Genomic DNA, 16204 nt, shown 5'->3' with positions numbered 1-16204 from the left:
TCAAACAGCATTATATTAGAAATGAGTCCCCCTCAAAAAAGGTATACTTTGGTTTCTTCTGTTGTCTGGTTTGTTTGTTTTCCTTCCAGAAATTGGGAGAGAGAAAAAAGAGTGAAGCATGGAAGAGGGAGAGATTGAAAGAATGGGAGAAACCACCTTAAATAATATCAGATGGAGGGCCAGCAAGTTGGCTCAGTAGGTACAGGTGCTTGCTGCCAAGCCTGATGACCTGAACTCTCAGGACTCACTTGATGGAAGGCGAGGACTGAATCCGCATATTATCCTGTGACTGCCACACATGTGCCCAGGCATGTGTGCTCCCCTGCCTGCCCCACATACATACACACATGCATACACACAAAATAAAAAAAATGTAATACAAAATTTAAGAGGCAGGAGAAGGGGCTCAGCCATGAAGAGTGCGTACTGCTTTTGCAGAGGGTCCGAGTTTGGTTCCCATAGCAGCACCCACATTGGGTGAGTGGCTCACAACCAGCTCTAACTCCAGCTCCAGGAGCTCCAATGTCTCTGGCCTCCGAGGGCACCTGCATTCACATGTACAGATCCACATGCAGATGCAGAATTAAATAATACAAATAAATCTTTCCAAATGAAAAAAAAGAGTATAAAAGGGCAAAGCAATGATTATCATAGACAAAGAGACAGAGAGAAAGAGATGGAATGAAGAGAAGCAGGGGGAAGAGGAGGAAACTGGAAACCCAGAAAGAGCAAATGAAATGCAGATGGCCTCAGCTTTCTGATGCCTGAACTTAAGATCTTCACCATTGTGATGGTGAGACAGGGATGTGAATTCAGCAGCACACCTACTTTGAATGTTTAATGTGGGTCTCCTCCAAGACACAATTTGATCTTCTCTGGTGATGCTGGGCAGCAGCAATGACCACAGCGACCATCCAGCCCCACAGTCCCACACAGGCGCTGTGTGGCTAAGCTGGGATGTTCCTCAGGCTGGATGCCTTTCCCGCTTAGGGGAAACTTGTAGTGCATATTGGGTTTGTTAGGATGTAAGTTTGTAGAGGTCCCAAACCACACAGCTGGAGAGGGAAAAACCGAAATAGGTCTTGACCCAGTTCTTAATTCTTGGGCCTCGAAACGTATGTCAGCATCTTCTCGGGCTTCTGTACCTTGTAGTTGGTATCCAGTGTCCTCCAGTCAGTAGATGTTGAGGAGGCATTGCGCTGGCCTTAGTTAGCAGGCAGGGGCACCCATCATTTCAGGTGCTTTTCCAGTCCCCTAAGGCCTGTCATCCAGAAGTGAATGCCTCCACTTCAGAGGGTCACAGGAGAGTTGGATACTATAGTGTCATTTTCAGAATACTCTAGAAGAATGGCTGGAGTTGAAAACCGACGGTGATGCATGCATGGACGAGGAACCCTGCCTGCAGTAGATCGGTGACTGTGGTCTGCTCAGAAAGGGAAGTTTGGGCAGGAGGCAAAGGGAAGCAGTGCAACAGGAAGAGTCAGAGTGGGGAGAAAACTAACATTTTCAGAGTATGTCCTGACTTGTGTCACATGGCCAGTGTGGCAGATGGTAACAATCAAGAGTTATGGGCCCAAACCTACTGTGGTGGATGGCTAGCAAATGTGGCTTTGGAAATTTACTTTGCATCCCTCAAGCCTTGTTGAAAAGTGAACCTTGTGCATCTTTTAGATCAAGATGGGGGTCGAAGCTGGGGCACCAGTTGCAGAGTAGAAGAGCACATTGCCTAGTAGGTGCAAAGCCTGTCACTAGCACTGCAAGGAGAAAAAAATAAAACAAAATTGAGTCACATACACACACAGCCTACATGCCAACACACACACACAAGCACACACACACACACACACACACACACACACACACACACACACACACACAAGCACACACACACACACACACAGCCTACATGCCAATATACACACACACACAGCTTGCATGCCAACACACACAGCCTACATGCCAATACACACACAGCCTATATACCAACACATGCATACCCTATATGCCAATACACACACACACACACACACACACACACACACACACACACACACACTCAGCCTACATGCCAACACACACACATACAGCTTGCATGCCAACACATACACAGTGTACATACCAAAACACACAGCTTATATGCCAACACACACAGCCTACATGCCAACACACACACATACACACACACACACACACACACACAGACATCCATACATAGCCTATATGCCAACATACACACACAGCTTGCATGCCCATACAAAACATAGCTAGAGTCTTTCCCTTCTTCTTCAATCCAGATGGGCTTGAGACCGGCTTCAACTAACAGGATACAATAGAAATGAGGTTGCGTGGCTTTTAAGAGCTGACCTATGAGATGTAGTAGCTTGAATGTCCCTGTGTATGGGACTGCTGACACCATTGTGCTGTGAAGAGTACAGTCTAGGCAAGCAGAAGATGGAAGGCTGTGTGGAGGAGAACTGCAGTACCCCAACCAATAGCCATCCCCAAATTCCAGACATGTGAATGAGGTCTTTTGGGAGTGGATCTGTCATGTGTCTTGTGGTTCAGGATGGAGACCAGGCAAGGTCAGAAGAGCTGTGACATAGGCAGAGCCAAGATCAGCAATACGGGTTGCTGTTTAAAGCTACACGTCATAGAAGCACTGCCTTAAACTTTAGATAGTGGCTAACATCTATTACCACCCCCATCATACCCTATTTTCTTTGAAGGATTGTCCCTCCTCCATTCCAGTAGTTCTTTTTTGCTGAGTATGGTAGCACATGCCTTTAATCCCAGCACTCAGGAGGCAGAGACGAGCCTGGTCTTGGTAGTGAGTTTCAGAACAGCCAGGGCTATGTAGAGCCACCCTGGCTCAAAAAAAAAGTTTAAAAATATAAATTATGTTTGGTGTGTGTGTGTGTGTGTGTGTGTGTGTGTGTGTGTGTGTGTGTGTGTGTTTGTATGTATTGGCATATAGGGTATGCATGTGTTGGTATATAGGCTGTGTGTGTATTGGCATGTAGGCTGTGTGTGTTGGCATGCAAGCTGTGTGTGTGTGTATATTGGCATGTAGGCTGTGTGTGTGTGTGTGTGCTTGTGTGTGTGTGTGTGTGTGTGTGTGTGTGTGTGTGTGTGGTCAGAAGACAACTCACAGATTGGGTTCTCTCCTTCTATCATGTGGGTCATGGAGATTGAACTCAGGTCATCAGGCTTGCTAGCTGGTGCTTTTATCCACAAAGTCATATTAGCAACCCTTTTAAAGTCTTTTTATGAACATATACTAATTCTATATCATAATAGATTCAATTGTGACATTTCATGCATGAAATGTACGGAGCTTGTACTCTCCTATCCCTCACTCTTTTCTTCCTTTCACGGATTCTCTCCCTCTCTCCAGTTAGTCATTTCTCTTCATCCTCCTCTTCCTCCTGTGAGCAGTAAGTTTAGTTACCCAAGTTGCCTTGTTGGAACAGACAACAACAACAACTGTGATGCCACACCACTCCTCTTGTAGCCAATCTCCCTGGGCATTCCCTGACCCCACACCAGGTGACAGTAACTAATTCAGGGGTGTCCAGTATTCAACTTCCAGAGACTTCTACAAATGTGACAAATCTGTCTCCTTTGGCATCTCAGACTTGTGTAAAGGCTATGAAATCCTCAGATCCACAAGTCTATACAGAAGAATATCAGGGTGGAAAGATGGAACAACAGCTACTCAACCCTGACAATAGCATTTGCACTTTTAGAAGCAGGGAATTGCAATTCAATTCGAGCTGAGTGCCCGTCTCTCACCTAATAAAGATGGTAGCCACTCCCTGGTTCCTGGAGCTGCCCTCACTGTGTGCATGAGCCTCTGTCTATACCCTGCTTCCTAGCTCCCTCCCTCCTTGTCTGTCTGTTGTGGCTCTCAAGTTAGTTTGCATTTTTTATTCCCAATTCTTACTCCACCTCTGCATATCGAAGGATTGTGGAATTAAGCTAGTCTGAAGTTACAGGCCCCTCCTAACACAGCAGAAAATATATCCTAGTGCCAATTCGTGCTGCTGTTTGGCTGTAGGGCTTGCTATGGCCAATAGGAAATCAGCAGACATGAGACTTTAGGGGGTCTGGAGAGATGCCCCAATGGTTAAGAGCACTGGCTGCTCTTGTAGAGAATCCAGGTTTGGTTCCCACATGGAGGTTTAAAACTGCTTGTATCTCCAGTTACAGGAGATCTGATGCCTTCTTGACCTCTATGGGCATCAGGTATTCACATATATACACACAGGCAAAATAGATATTCACATAAAATAAGTAAATCTTTAAAAAACTAAATATATGCTTGTGTAGTTTGCAGTGGTCTCCAGCTGGCCTGATGGGAGAATGGTACATGCTGGTGGCCAGCTGCTCATCCAGGGAGAAACAGGTATGGGAATCAGGACTGAAATAAACCCATTCCCAAAGCCAGGTTGGTCTGGAGAAAAAGCAATGCCTGTTGCTGTGAGCCTTGGAGGCTCAAGACATATTTGTTACATGGCCGGATGGGTAGAAAACTGCCTGATACAAGGCGTGAGCCAGGAGACCCAAGAGCAGTAATCAGATTCCTTGCCTGTCCTTTTCAGCTCTCTAGCTCTCTGTGACCCTTAATAGGTTTTTTTCTAGCCTAGATTACCATGTGCATGAGAAAAATGCTGAGATTGTCTAGCATGGACATTTGCTACCAAACATAAAACTTGGTGATTTGGTGTCCCTACCTTTTGGGCAAGTTGCTTAACCCTTCTCATATGAGTTCCTTATTCATAGACAAATTAGCTTTAATTTATAGGACTGTAGTAATGGTAATAATTGGAATAAGAATAATAGAAGCATGTATTCATATTACTCTTTTGTTATACTATATATTAAGTACATGTGCATCCTACAATGTACCAAGCACATCACACATATGAACTCCATTAGCTCTGGCAAACACTCTATGAAGTAGATACCTTTTAAATTTTTATTATTTATTTTTATTTTATGTGTATGAATGTTTGCTTGTGTGATACGAATAGGTACCCCATGTGTGCAGTGCCTGTGGAGGCCAGGAGAGGACATTGTGTCTCCTGGACCTGGAATTATGGGTGTTTGTGAGCCACCATATTGGTGCTGGGATAAAAACTCTTGTGCCCTGCAAATGCAGCCAGTGCTCCTAACTGCTGAGCCCTCTCTCCAGCCCCTGAAGGAGATAGCTTATTATTAGTATCACGTAGTTCTAGGGAGCAAAGGTACAGAGAGGGTGAAGAAGTTAACCCAAGTCCTGCAGGGGTGAATGGCAAAATTTAGAAGTGGAGTTGGACCATGCAGCAGCTTCCAAGTCTGCTCTCATATCCCATATGTAAAAGTACCTCACCTCACAGTAATAGATTTATCAGAAACAAGATGTGCATGCTGGTCACCAAAGGCTATTTTCAAATATCCCAATGTAATATCACAAAGGTTTAATCAAGTCATATCTGCGTGATGAAAAACATGGGTTTGAAAAATGGTGCCTGTGATGTATCCGGCTGTCGTAATGATGGAGCTGAAGCTCCTGCACAGCCGATCTGATTGTCTCCAGAAATCATCACTCATTAAGGCATTGGGAGAAAAATGAATCGACCCCAGAGGCCACATGGAGAGGCAGCTCCTGGGCGAGCTGCTGGAGGACAGAGCAGGCAGATAGGGAAGCCAAAGAGAATTATATTTAACATGAAACACAAACACCGTCTAAAAGGCGGATGGCACAGGAAAATAGAAATTTGATCATTGTCTGGTGACTCAGAAATCCAGTGGCCTTAGAAGCCATATCCATATACTTTGAACTCCACAGCATTGCAGATGATGAAACAGGGGTCTTCATTAAAGAAAACTGAGAGCTGGCGAACTGCTAGTGATGCTGTAGCTGAGATAGGGTGGGGACCAGGGGGTGGTACGTTTGCATAGGCGGTCGTCACAGCATTAGTTTCAGCAAAGATGGCTGTGGTAGCTATCTATGGGCACCCCTGAGTCCAGCCATGAACATCTAACAAATCGCTGGGCTGTGGCATGGCTGACATCATCTAAGCCACAAGTCACCATTGTAACTGGACTTCTTGTAAGGGAGTCTGGGCATCAGGCAGGAAGCAGGTATAGCAATTCTCCTTTGAATAAATGCAGAAACACTCTGAGAAAGAGAAGCCAGACTCCACCCAAGGTCACCCAGCTGCAGCATGAGCTGGCAAATAGGGTGTTTGGTCCTTGGCCCATATTTCCATGGGTGGCAGGCCTTGATGTTGAACCAGGCCTAGAGAAATGCCTTTTTAAAGTGCAGGCTCTGTTCCAGGCTGTTGGCCACCACCTCTGGGCTGATACTTTGTCTTTGTCGGGGTTTTACAAAGGGCTGCATCTCCAGAGAGCTGCCTTCCACGCAGGTTAGAAACAGCTCCCGCCTCACTGTGGAATCCAGGCCTGGGCAGGGAATCTGATCATCTCATCCTCCTCATCCACCCATCAAAAGGCAGTTTCTAAACCTCTCCCTCCCCCATGGAGGCAGCACAGACTTGAGACTACAAGTTGACAAGTTCAGTTGTCAGTCAGCAAACATGAATGGAGATACACAGCGAATTGGTTTCCATCATGCACAGTATCGTGACTCTCCTTAGATACAACAGCATCATTTTGCTCCTCCTTGGCATGCAGTTTTTACAGGCAACACCAGAGTTGCTTTGTTTGTTTCTAGATTGCCTTCAGGCTACTGGAGCCACCTTAGCCTGCTCAGCGAGTGCAAAAGTATGCATCACCCCTCTTCCCTGAACCCCTAGTCCAGTCACCAGGGACTGGCTTTGGAAAGAAGCCTGCTTGCTTGCCATCAACTCACCTTTCTGGGTTTGCCAAAACTTTACTTTGGGGGAGTGCTACTTGCAGTCACATCTTACTCCACACTCTTGTCTTCCAAGTCTGACCTGTCCAGCTCAGTTTCTACTTCTAAGGAGAATTGTGTCTAACACAATCACTGCCCTGGGCTCAGGGGACATATCACTGACCTTTGTGGCTGGGAAGATTCCCAGTCCAGGTGGCTGACTGCAAGGTGAAGAATGATGATGAGGAGAAAGATGTGTGTGTGTGTGTGTGTGTGTGTGTGTGTGTGTGTGTGTGTGTGTGTACATACATGTGGAGGCCAGAAATCATCAAACACATCAGGTGTCTTCCTCAATTGCTCCCCACTTTATCTTTATCTTTCAGGTAGCTTATTTGTTAATTTATTATTTATTGTGTCTCTGTGTGTATGTGCATGCCACAGCCAGCATGTGGAAGACAGGGGACTTCTCTCCTTCCACAGTGAGCCTTGAATCATCTTGCTGGACCCTCCATCATATTGTTTTGAGACAGGGTCTTTCAGGAAACCTAGAGTTTGATGATTGGCTAGACTGGCTGGTCAGCAAGCTTCAGGGCACCTCCTGCATCCACCTCCGAAACAAAGGAACTATAGGTGCCACCATAGCTTTATGGTACTGGGGCTTGAACTCAGGGCCTCTTGCATACCAAACAAGTACTCTATCAAGTAAGCCACACCCCAGATTTTCATATGGTAATTTAAAGTTCTATTCCGTTCATCCTTAGATGTTTTGCATTTTTGTGCATGTTGCATAGTGAAGACAATATGAGTAGCATTATACATACATACATACATATATGGTAATAATTAAGGAAACACTACTAGGTGTCATAGCTAACTTTTTGTTTTGATTTTGGTTTTTTGAGACAGAGTTTCTCTGTGTAGCCCTGGTTGTCCTGGAACTCACTCTGTAGACCAGGTCGGCCTCAAACTCACAGAGAATTCACCTGCCTCTGCTTCCCAAGCGCTGGGATTAAAGGTGTGTGCCACCACCGCCTGGCTGCTAATATGTTTTTGTTAATAGGGAAGTAAAACTTTAAAAAAAGCTAGGTCAGGGCTGGGTAAAGTAATTGCCCAGCATGTACCAGGGACAGGGGTTCAATTCCTAGGACCAAAAATAAAAAAAAAATGGGACATACAAGGTGGCCAAACCTGATAGTAGGCAGTAAACATATCCTTAGTGGAACTGGAGACCCCCAATGTTGCCATGTTCCAGCGTTAGAATGTGTTGAAGATTGTAATTAGGTCACCCCCAAGGTCTTTTCCATTCAAAACAAGCCCTACCTCTCTAGTTTTCCTGCTAGCTTTATCTTCCTGCCCCTTCATCATTTCTGTTGCTGTTCTTTGGACCCTGTCCAAGTTCCACAGGCCTGGCATTAATTGTAAGGCCCAATATTCCTATAATTGCAGGGTAAGTATTTTTGTGCAGAACACAAGCCTGACCTCCTTTGTTATTTAGTTTGAGCTGGATTCTCCGTGGACAGAGGGAGAGGCATGAAATGAGTAAATATTTAATTCAGGCGAAGCGTGCGGCTTCCAAACGTTTTCCCATTTGCTCGGTGCCGGCCCACATGCTCCAGCTGCTTCTGTGGGGCTTTGGGTTGCGCCCTGTGATGAAGGGCTGGCCTGCCCCCAGGAACTCCAAGCTCCTCTCAGCAAATGCCTCGAAAAAAGGTTCAGAGCGCTTGAGCCAATGGGAGCCCAGGAAATGACTGCACAGCAAATTGAAAGCAATGAACAGAAATAAGTGACTCGGCATTTGCAGGTACTCTTCATAGCCACATTAGCCACGCAGTCATTGGCAGCTCCTGAACATTCCACGTGTCTCCTTTGCTGCAGCTGCTGTCGCTGAAGATCTGGGGCCAGAAGGCTCCCTTCCTGGAGTGTGAGGGCAGGTGGTAGATAGCGCCTCACAAAGCAGGTGAAATGATTCAGATCCCGGAGGCAGGAGCCAGGTGGCAGTAAGGGAAGTCACAGGGTATCACAGAGGTGCGAAAGGGCCAGAAAGATGTAGGGCAATGGGCATTTAGGTAGGCCTGCTTTGCTCCCCATCTGCCATACCACAGGTGGTCGTTATCATCTGGACCTGCTCAGTGCGGGGCCTTTGTAGCCACCCCGTCTTCCTTAGAGACCTATGGTTTCAGTCTAACAGTTGCCTGAGGCTCCAGTGCGCTCTGGCATTGTGGGACAGAGAAGCTGTTTTCTGAAACCATCTGGCTCACCTGGCTTTTGGTTGCACTGTGCCCGCACCACTATAAAAATATAAGTTAATGAGATTGAGGAATGGCATATAATCGAAGGTATGAATACTGTCGCAATTTAAAACCTGCATTAAAATTCAATTCGGCGGAGAGGTCCTAGGTGTCATAGAACTTGGTTTTAAATGCATTCTGTTACTCGATAGTTAGTAGAGGAAGCTCTAAAATACTATAAAGTGATGGCAGTGATGTTTCAGGCATTTGAACACAGACAATTTCAATACAGACAACAACTTAAGGACCTTAGATGAGGTCTTTGCTCAATGGGAGTATCTCTAAGGGAAAAAAATCCCGATTTGTTACAGGATTATATGTTCACAAATCCTGAGAAATTAATATTTACATACTTATCAGTCTACCTACCTATCTATGTATCCATCCATCTATCCGTCATCCATCCATCCATGTAACACGGGCCACACACTAGATAGACACAGGAGATGCACATTCCCTAACTAGAACTAATAAATAAATTAAAAAAAAGAAGCTCAAATCTCATGGACAACTTCAAATTATTCCTTCAGTCCAAATCCAAGTCAGCTGTCATTACACACAAGAATTGCATCTTTAAAACTAACACAGTGCTAAGAACCCCAGTGGATGACAGAAGACCTTTCTAGACAAGAAAAGCCACTAATTTTTATCCCCTGTGCTTCTGTTTTTGGCCTAGAAATATTTTCATGCTTTTTTCCATGATGATGCCTGGATCCCATGGACCTTCCTAGTCTTTGTTCTCTCTAACCCTTTGTGGGCACAGTCCTTTCCGTGGAAAAGTGAGCAGGCCATCCAAAAAGCTAATGACAATAGGAAATCCCAAAATATGAACATTTTAAAGAGCATAATATAAGGAGTGAGAAATCCTTTGCCCAGGAATTCTAAGATACTTTGAACTTCCAAGAACACAGGGATCTTTATCTAATGTCTTATTGCTGTAGGTACTGTGTGAATGGCGCCTGCCCACAGGTCTAGCTCTTTTCCTTTCTATGCCTTGCTTGTTACCTTGCCTTAATGCTTAGTTTAGCTAGGGCCGGATAAAACACAACAAGAAGACTGCAGCGGCACAGTCCTAATCAATTACTTCTCTCCCCATTGACTGGGATAATTCTACTCTTTAGTAAGGGCTTTGCTGGGCTTGGCTCATAGCTACAAGTTGGGTCCTATTTGCCCCTAAGATTTTTCATCTTTCTTGGACCAGCAGGAAAGCTAAAGTCTTCTGATGGTAGAAGCAGACAAATGCAGCCTCTTGAGTCTAAGTTCAGAGATGATACACTTACTTCCAGTTACATTCCATCCTTAAAATCAAGTCATGTGATTAAGCTCAAAGTCATCTTAGAGGGAGTATAATGGGCTACAAGGCTGTATGAACAAAGAGTGTGCATGCAGGGGAAGGGGAATAGTCTGCTTCACTTATTTAACTGACCAAGGGGAGTAAAAAATTATATACATACACATAACACACACATATATGCGCATATATATGCACATATATATATGTATATATATATAGGCACATATATTAAATACAGAAGGTCTCTGACTTATGAGCCTAAACTAAGGTACTGAGTATGTAATTAGCAGTACACTCAGTAGAAACTATTTCCCATGTTGAATTTGGATTGTTTCCTCCAGCTGATGATATGTAGTCCAGTTATCTCTGTTGATACTGGATAGTAGGAGGGATGGAAGCTCCCAGTCAGGGCTGCAATCATGAGGGATACAACTGATAACTCTACAGCTCAGCTTCGTAAACTGTGGAACTGGATGTGGGGTCATGGACTGAGTGTAGGAGTCTTGACAAATTTGGCAACAGTAAAAGTTTTCGAATGCAAAACAAACCTCCAAATTAATTCAAAGTCAATCACATCGGAGATGATTCCGGTAGTGCTTCTCTATGTTGAATCCTATGACTTCCCTGTAGCCTTGTGTCTGAACGCGCAACATAGACAGTCTGTGCATGCCATGACGCCTTCTAACTCCAGTGTTGTCTGAAATATGTTGCCTCAGATTTGAGATTGTTGTGCTTTTACTGTACACACAGCTTTCTGTTATTATGGAAACGTGATGTAATTACAGAGAATAAAGACTTCTAACATTTTCTTATCATCAATTCTTCAACAATTAAGTATCAAATTGGCATGTTTTTAGATTGTCCTGTGTTAGGATCCTTGCTATTTTTTTTTAATTGCTGTTTGAAGCCTGGCATGGTAGTACATGCCTTTAGTAATCCCAGACCTCAAGAGGCAGGGGCAGGTGGATCTTTGTAAATCTGAGGCCAGCCTGGTCTACATAGTAAGTTTCAGGCAAGCTTGGACTACTTAGTGAGAACCAGTCTCAAAATAAATGAATAAATAAATATTAATAAGTTAATAAAATTGCTGTTTGAATTGCTGCCATGATTTTCATAAAAATCATTTAATGAATTTGGCTTTGGATTAGGACAGAATTTCTATCAATTTCTGAAATGGTCCTGAACATTCTTCTGCCATTTTGTGCTCCGTATTTCCGCAAAGCAACATTCTCGGCACTGAAGATTATAAAATCAAAATATTGATCAAGTCTGGAAAATGTTGAAGATGTTTTACGTCCTGCACTATCACATATTCAGCCAAGATTTAATTCTTTATGCAAAAATAGACAAGCACATCATATCATTAGTATGCAAATTTCCCTTTGTCTTTAATAAACAGATTATATGTATACCAAAGAATTATTTTCAAATAAATTCCCTTATGATTTATTATCAGCATGAGTTTGATTTACACACTCATATACTGGAGGTTGCATAAGGATGCGTTGGGCAAAAGCAGGAGAAGCTGAAGAAAGGCTGTCATGCTGTGCACAGTGGCTAGGCTGGGATGCAGGGGAGGCATGCTAAACGCACTTCCCCCTCCTGACATTTTCTACTTACAATAGATTTATCAGGATGTGACTCAGTCTTCTGTCACAGAGCATCTGCACAGGCTTTCTAATCCTCACAGCAATTCCACGTCCAGGTGATCAGTGCACCCGAGTTTCCAAAGTAATCACTGATACACAAAGTGATTTGGTCAAGGTACCCCCCAGCCCATCTGCATGGCTGTCTTTCCTCCACATGGCCCCATAGTTCAGAAGCAAGGACCTTGTCCACCCAGCTGGCCTCGATCCTCCAGGGCATTTCCTGTTTGCAGGCTCCGAGTCCTCAGGCTCTGGCTTCATTTGCATAGCTGAACTGCTGAACAGGTGTGGAACCCGAGGAGAGCCTGGCTTTGCTGGTCTTGGCTGCTTGGCTTTCTTTTGCAGAACTGTGTGTAGCTCCCCCAAGAGGAATGGTTTGCCAAGCTTCAACATTATTATCCATAATGTATAAAGCCCTCAAACACATATTGATTGACATTAATACAACATGTACTAAAATGGAGGGTCAGTCTCTCACATGGGTGGAAATGTGCTGGGTATAAATTACCTTTATAATGCTTGGGAAAGCGCCGGTTAACATTATAGTGGCCCTTCTTTAGCCTCCAGGCCTTGGAGCCTGGAGTCGTTACTCCATTTGTAAGTTTAGTTTTATCTACATATGTTTGTAGAAAATGTTGCCTTTGAAATTTATTTGCATGTGTTTATTAGTGAGGGGAAAACCACAGCTTTGAGCATTGGCCATGGGTTATATAATGAAAGGTTGTATCATTCTAGAACAGAGTCAGCTCTAAAGGGAGGGAATGCATCTGACAACATCAAGAGCAGAAGTTGCACACCTTCTTTCAAAATACAAGCTTCGGTCTTTGTCATGCCGTATACCTGCATATAATTTAAATGGTATGAGTTTCCTAGGCTTTATCTATCTATCTATCTATCTATCTATCTATCTATCTATCTATCTATCTACCTACCTAACATCTATTTTCTTTTTTTCAAGACAGGGTTTCTTTGAGTTGTCCTGGTTGTCCTGGAACTCACTCTATAGACCATGCTGTTCTCGAACTCACAATGATCCGTCTGCCTCTGCCTCCCTGAGTACTGGAGTTAAAAGCAGGCGGCACTACCAGCTGTAGAAGGTTTTAGATAACAGATTCTCTGGCAAACCTGGTCACCTTCCCCTTTCATCTGCCTTGGCTATCTCTTTTGTTATTTACCTTTCTAATCCAAAGTAATGCACTTCACCTGTGGTTTAAGGACTCTTTGGTTTGAGATATGATCTGTTGATTCCTGCTGACTTCCTGTGTTGCAACAGGAGCAAACCCTCACCTCTGCTAGTTCTTCTCTGGCTCATTTGTTGTCAAATTACCCCTATGGTAGTTCTGATTAGATCAATACTTGATATTCACATTTCGGTCATCTCTCAGGCTCCTGGTATAGTGGTTCCAAAGTTCTTTGATGATCAAGTTCCTTATATGAAATTGCTTATTAGTTGTCTATCACCAGCCTCATCTCCTATACTTTAAATCATCTCTGACTCACTTATAATACCTAGTACAACTGAAATTTTCTTAAGTTTACTTTCTATGGCAGTGATAAACAGCATGACCAAAAACAATGGCGGGGTGTTCAGGGGGCTTGGCACTGCCCCAAGAAGATGATGGGACAGACTTAGTAGACTTCCTAGGGGAGGCTTTTCCCTCTCTGAGTAGCATATGGGAGGTGGGGTGGGGGGTAAATGGGGGGATTGGTAGGAGAGGAAGGAGGGGGAACTGGGATTGGAATTAAAGATAAATTAATAAATAAATCTAAAAAAGGAAGGAAACGGTTTAAATCTTATAGATTATAGTCTGTCATGGAAGGACATCAGGACAGGAACTCAAGGCAGGAACTGAAACAGAGACCATAGAGGGGTGCTGAGTATTGGCTTGATTTCCTTGGCTTGCTCAGTTTGCTTTTTAATACACCCTAGGAAACCTGCCCAACGGTGGCACTACCCACACCAATCATTAATCAGAAAATGCCCCAGAGGCTTGCCCACAGGCCAGTCTGATGAAGGCATTTTCTCAAGTGAGCTTCTCTCTTGTCAGATCACCCCAGCCTGTGTCAAGTTGACAACAAAACAAAACAAAATAGAACAACAACAACAACAAAAACCTAACCAGCCCAGAAACATTATGTAAACAGTTATTATCATGAATTGTTTTACAGAATGATAAGAAGTAAGTCTGCATGTAAACGGTCAGTAGAAATGCATAAATGTATCCCCTCTCCAATATTTTCCATCTGTGGCTGCTTTTAAATCTGTGAATGCAAAATCTGGGGATAGGACGGGTTGACTACACTGTAACTAAACAAATGACATTCAATTCATGCTGAGCCATGTGGTACACTGTTCTATTTTTCCCTTGCTCCCTGTTGTGGGCATTTTGCAAATATGGCTACTATAATGCCTCCTCTTAATGTGCACCCCTCTGCAACGTGACTACTACCCCTTCCCTTCTTTGTTGGCTGAGACAGGATCTCATTAGGTAGCCCCAGAGTGATTTGAAACTTGCTGTTTAGTCCAGGCTGACCTCAAACTATGGCCTCTGCCTCCTGAATGCTGAGATGACAGGTGTGTGTCATGACACTGCCATTCTATTTCTTGATCTAAGCCATGTGAATTGCTTTGGCCAGTGGGACACTGTATTCATTGCCTGTTGCTGCTATAACAAGTTAGCACCAACTTAATGCAACTTCATTTCTATAAAATTGGATACCCAGGAAGCACCTTGCAACCTGGAAATTCCTACTTTTCAGTTCAATATTTTTTTTTTGCTTGGATTCTTTTCTTTGAAGCTATCATTCAATTTTCTCTCTTTTCTTTTCAATTTTCTTCTTTTATTTTTCTGGAAAGATGATGGACCTCTTCGATAGATCTGCTAATTTTTTTTAAATCGTTTTTATCCTAACCTAAGACCATCTCTTGTTCTTTTTTTGCTCTGCTTTCTGGAAACAGAAATTAACATGTATCTATACCAACAACATCATATTGAGCCATATGTATGCTGATATGCCCTTTTAACTTTTAATTTCCTCTGTAGAACTTTTTAAAAATGCTCCTTTATTATTTTAAAATCGCTCATGTATTGATGTTGTAGTGATGAGGATTGAACCTTGGACCTCAAGAATGCTAGGAAAATGATTTACCACTGTGCCACATTCTCAGCTCCCAAAAGTTCCTTGTAAACACCATCATGTTTATTTGATTAAGTACAGTCTCTGAAAACACATTGCTTGGTTTTAGATCCAATCTACTAATCAAATAAATAGAGGTTTAGATATAAGCTACTGAAAACTGCATAGACTCAGAAAGCAATTTTAACCTTGATAGGGCTCAGTTTTCTTAGCTTTAAAATAGGGATAATAATTCTACTAATCTTATAGGGTGAGTGAGAGGATTCAACAAATTGGTTCATGTAAAGGATGACTCATATAGTGGACAATGCAATGTTTTAATATTGTCACCATCTAATTTCTGTGACAGATTAGCAGTAAGGTCTTCTTTCAGGTTTCTTTTCCTTTTATACTATTTGTCTCTGCCAACGTGACTCCTCTTGGTGGATGGCTTTGGACTGTCTGTCTCTCTTCCTCTCTATCTGCTGGGGATGAAACCTGGGCCACTCACATGATAGGCACAAGCTCAACCACTGGGCTACACCAGCAGCTTTCTCCTTTGATTTTAAGTTAGAGACTTCCTGCAGATGTTTCCTGACACTCATCTATGGATTCATGTTTAAAAGTGGGTCTCAGTATTTTCAGACCTTTCTTCTTTAGTGGGCCAGAGTCCTCAGAATAGGATACTTCACTTTCCTTACCTGGTGTGTGAATAGAAGCCAGCATGTCCTCATTTGCCTGTCATTGTCTTCTTCACTAGCTCAGCGAAGAAGAGAAGCTATTAAATACGGCTCCTGGAGTGCCTTTCTTCCTAGTTTGTTTCTATTAATTGTGATAAATACCCTGGCCAAAACAAGTTGGTGGAGAAAAGGGTTCATTTCACCTTACAACTCCTAGGTCATAATTCATCTTTGGAGGAAGTCAGGGCAGGAATTTAAAGCATGGCAGGAATCTAGAGGCAGGAGCTGATGCAGAGGTCATGGAGGGATGTTGCTTACTGGCTTGCTCCCTATGGCTTGCT

This window comes from Cricetulus griseus, chromosome X (genome assembly GCF_003668045.3).
Source record: "Cricetulus griseus strain 17A/GY chromosome X, alternate assembly CriGri-PICRH-1.0, whole genome shotgun sequence".
Classification (NCBI taxonomy): Eukaryota; Metazoa; Chordata; class Mammalia; order Rodentia; family Cricetidae; genus Cricetulus; species Cricetulus griseus.
The sequence above is the reverse complement of the archived record's forward strand: the minus strand, read 5'-3'. Positions refer to the sequence as shown.